Genomic DNA, 5,000 nt, shown 5'->3' with positions numbered 1-5,000 from the left:
GAAAGAAGAATTAAGGTTGAAAATGTAGCGTTGCTCCAAGTGGAGTCGCGAGGGAGTGGACCCATGGTGCAGGGCGAGGCCAAAAACGGAGATGTTAGAGGGAGAGTGGTTGGGCAGTTGGAAGTGACGGCCGACGGGGGAGTCCGAACCTAGCCGAACGTCCCTTAGGTGTTCGGTGAAACGGTCGGCCAGCCGGCGGCCCGTCTGCCCCACGTAGAGTTGGTTGCATAGGGTACATTTGATGCAGTAAATAAGGTTGGAGGAGGTGCAGGTGAAACTGTGTGGAATGTGAAGTGTTTGTAGGTTCGATCCGGTGACAGAGGTAGTGTTGGTGATGAAGGGGCGGGTGTGACAGCGGGATCTGGAGCACGGGAAGGAGCCGGGTGGGGGTGGGGAGGAAGAGGAGAAGGTACTGCGGACCAGTAGATCGCGTAGGTTGCGGGCGCGTTTGAAAGCGGATAGGGGTGGGTTGGGGAAAATGGGGTGGGTAGTGGGATCGAGCTGGAGGCGACGGAAGGCCCGTAGGATCCTCCGACGAAGGGGTAGGGTGGCAGGGTGGAAACGGAGTGGGAAGGGGGTACGGTTAGGGGATTGGTGTGGTGGTGCGGTCGATTCGACGAGCGCGAGCGAGGGCGGATTGGACAAGGTGGGAGGGGTATCCTCGATGCATGAACAGACGAGCAAGATACTGGGACTGGGTCTCGAAATCCTGGTCCAGGCTGCACAAACGTCGGAGGCGGAGGAACTGGGAGTAGGGGATAGCTCGTTTGGTGTGGAATGGATGGGAGGAGGAGAAGTTGAGGTAGAGGTGGGAGTCAGTGGGTTTGAAGAAGGCGGAGGTAGTGAGAGAGTTGGAGGGGGGGTTGATGGAAAGAGAGATGTCGAGGAAGTTGACAGAGGTGTCAGAGATGGTGGAAGTAAAGTCAAGAGCGGGGTGGAAGTTGGAGAGGAAGGAGATGAAAAGGCAGAGCTGTTCGCGGGAGAGGGAGGTGGCTCCTATACAGTCATCTATGTAGCGACCGTATAGTTCCGGGGTCGGACCGGAGAATTGGGAGAATACTTGGGCCTCAATGTAACCAACAAAGAGGTTGGCGTAATTGGGCCCCATTCTCGTCCCCATCGCGACCCCAGATTCCTGTTGGTAGGTATCTCCGGCGAACGTGAAGCAGTTGAGGGTGAGGACGAGTTCTGCCAGACGAAGCAGGGTAGGGGTGCTAGGTGTGGGGTCAGGGCGGCGGTCAAGGAAGTATTGGAGGGCTGAGAGACCATCGTTGTGTGGAATCACCGTGTATAGGGATTTGATGTCCATGGTGAAGAGGAGGTGTGAGGGGCCGGGAGGGAAGGAAAAGGAATTGAAGAGGCGAAGGGCGTGGTTGGTGTCGTGTATGTAGGATGGGAGGGCAGCAACTAACGGGGATAGGATATGGTCGAGGTATTTTGAAATGAGTTCGGTGGGGAAATTGCAAGCAGAGACAATGGGGCGGCCAGGGTTGTTAGGTTTGTGGATCTTGGGAAGGAAGTAGATGGAGGAGGTGCGAGGTGTGCGGACGATGAGGTTGGTGGCGGTAGCGGGGAGAGCAGAGGAGGAGATGAGGTCATGGATTGTGGAGGACACAAGCCGTTGGTAGGAGGGGGTGGGGTCGGAGGGGAAGAGGCGGTAGAAGAGGGGATTGTGAAGCTGGCTGAGCGCTTCCCTCCTGTAAAGGTCCGTGCGCCACACCACCACTGCTCCACCTTTGTCCGCCGGCTTGATGACGATGTCGTCATATATATACATATATGGTGGTTGTCTACTCCTTAAACAGAGTTTGACCACCTCCTGCACCTACACCTTAGCCCTTTCATGGCGTCTGATGTGGCTTTTTAAACCAGACAGTGTTTTGAAAAAACACCCACACAGATTGCACCTCTGATTTGCACTACCATTACCTGCAAGTAAGTTCTGCTCATTGTGGATCCTAACATGTCTTTTAAGACCCCCATTGGATTTGCAAACCCTCTGGCACACACCACATTCAAACGTGTGCACAGACATATAATCAGAATAGCTGGGTGAGGTTTGTTTTCCATGGTTCGCAGGTGAGATTTGAGGCCAGCCAAGGACAGACATGGTCTGTCACAGACTGTGCACACAAAAAGGTCCTTGTCATTCACCTTCTCAGTCTTCACCTTTTTCCTTAAATGTCTCTTGAGCCCTGCTTGCATCATCCTGGCCTCTTCAAATGCTTTCACTCCACTCCACACCCTTGTTCGCCATCCAACTCGATCTGAAGCGAGGACTTCTATATCTTTTGGAGCCATTCCAATTGACTTCATAGCAGTCCTTATGCCATCCTTAAACCTTTTTTTAGGTTTATGCCGATAACGTTTCTCCTCTGCAAGCTCACCATAAAACAGCTGTTTCGGCATGCGTTCATCTGCCATTCGAACAATATGGCCACACCATCTCAATTGGTTCCTCAAAATCATGGCTTTAATTGAGGGGATGCCTGCAGATGCAAGGATATCTGTGTTTGGAGTAAAAGAATTCCATTTAATTCTTAAAATATGACGAAGGCATTTTTGGTGGAATTTTTCTAACATTTTAAAATGCCTTTCATAACAGGTCCAAGTTTCACAGGAATACAATAGGGATGTTAAGACAAATGATTTGTAAAGAGCCAGCTTTGTATTGTTATTTATATGTCGCTGGCGCCAGACGTGTGACTCCAAGCCACCAAATGCTTTTGCTGCCCTTTGAATTCGCAGGTGTATTTCCGTATCAAGTTTTCCATCATCTTGAACAGAGCTTCCCAGGTAGACAAATGAATTTACAACCTCAAGTAACTTTCCCGTAACAAAATTTTAGGGAGGTTACAAACAGCACCATACACAGGTTGATACATCACAACTGTTTTTTTCAGATTGATGGTCAGGCCAAAATCATCACAAGCTGCATCAAATGCAGATACAAGGGATTGCAGACCCGATTCAGAATGACTAACCAGATCGCAATCGTCAGCATACAAAATTTCCCTAATAAGTGAAGTAAAAACCTTCGTTTTAAACTTCAGTCGGGTCAAATTAAAAACATTCCCCGTTGTTCGATATTTTATGTAGATACCCTCCTCAGAGTTTTGAAAGGAATGTGACACCACAACGGCAAAGTATATTGCAAAGAAGGTGGGTGCATCAAGGTCTCCCTGCTTTACTCCATTTTCCACAGCAAAAGATTCAGAAAGCCTACCACCAAAATTAACCCTAGCTCTCATATCCTGATGCAAAGCCTTGACCATGTTTATAAACTTTTCTGGGCAACCAATTTTCCCCAGAATTAGCCACAGAGCACTTCGATTAACAGTATCGAATGCTTTGCTCAAATCAACAAAGCAATGGTACAGAGCAAGATTCTGTTCAATGCACTTCTCCTGTAATTGTCTGACAGTAAAGATACAATCAGCTGTGCCCCTGGAGGAACGAAAACCACACTGAGACTCAGACACCATACTTGGAACTATAAAGGTATTTAAACGTTCTAACAAAATGCGGGCGAGCACCTTTCCAACCACAGACAAAAGGGAAATCCCACGAAAATTACCACACAGATCCTTTGGCCCCGATTTATATAAGGAGACAAGAATGGCATCAATCCAGTCTTGAGGCACTTTCTCACTTCTCCAACAGTGACAAATTAAAATATTTAAGAGTTCCATCATTTTGTCACCCCCATATTTCAAGACTTCTGCACAGATTCCATCAGATCCTGGAGACTTGTTGTTATTCAGCTTATTCATAGCTAAATAAATGTCATTTAGAGTTGGTTCAGATGCCATCTCTTCTATAACTGGAAGTTGTTCAATTTTTTCTATCGTCCTCATATTAACGGATGATGGTCTATTCAAAAGTGCAGAGAAATGTTCTACCCAACGCTTATGAATAGAAGCGGTGTCAGTCAGAAGAAAGCATCCATCTTCTGTTCTCACTGGAGCTACTGAAGAAGATTTTGGACCATATACCTCCCTAACATAAGAATACAAACAACTGGCATCATTTCTATCAGCTGCTTCTTGTGCCCCTTTTGCCCTATCATTCCACCATTCCTGTTTAATTTTCCTTAGAGCAGTTTGCACCCTCCTTTTCCAGCTTTCTGTAAGTTTCATTTGAGTTGGGATTCAATGACTGAGAGAGCAGTGTATTGCCTAAGTTTTGTTTTTCTAAAAGTAGATCATGAATTTCTGCTGATCTATCTGAGAACCAATCTCTGGATTTATGAGATTTAAATCCCACTGACGAACTTGCAGCCTGAAATACTTTTGTTTTGAAATCTTCCCATAAATTGTTTGGGTCAAGATTAATACTTTCTATAGCGTCGTGGAATCTTTGCAAGTTGCTTGATAATTTAAAGTTTGCAACGTTTAACTTTTTGGGTATCTTAGGACCAGACTGTCGGTTTTTAGGTTTTATCGAAAAATCTATTTTGCCACGCAGTAGATGATGGTCAGTCCAGCTCTCTGCCCCTCTCATGACCCGAACGCTAGAAACGTCTTTCATATCACATTTCCTAATCAAAATATAATCTATGAGATGCCAGTGCTTAGATCTTGGGTGCATCCAGGTGGCTTTATATTTATTTTTCAGCTTAAACAGAGTGTTGGTGACAACCAGATCATTCTCAGTACAAAACGTCAAAAGAGCTACTCCATTTCTATTGCATTTTCCAATCCCATGTCGACCTAAAACAGGCCATGAAACATAGTCCCTTCCAACTCTTGCATTGAAATCTCCCAAAATGACCAGCTTGTCAGAAATTGGTACTTTCCTCAATAATCTTGCTAGATTGTCATAAAACTGTCCCACAGTTTCCTCAGAATGGGACATTGTTGGTGCATAAATACTGAGAACGGTAAGAAACCTACCTTTTGTCAGTTTGATACGGCATGACATGATCCGGTCAGATATACCACTTGGAAGCTCTGCAATGGAGGACACTAATGTATTCTTGAGAGCAAACCCAACACCAG

The sequence above is a fragment of the Octopus bimaculoides genome, chromosome 10, assembly GCF_046866305.1.
Source record: "Octopus bimaculoides isolate indiv1 chromosome 10, ASM4686630v1, whole genome shotgun sequence".
Classification (NCBI taxonomy): Eukaryota; Metazoa; Mollusca; class Cephalopoda; order Octopoda; family Octopodidae; genus Octopus; species Octopus bimaculoides.
This window is presented reverse-complemented; position numbering follows the sequence as displayed.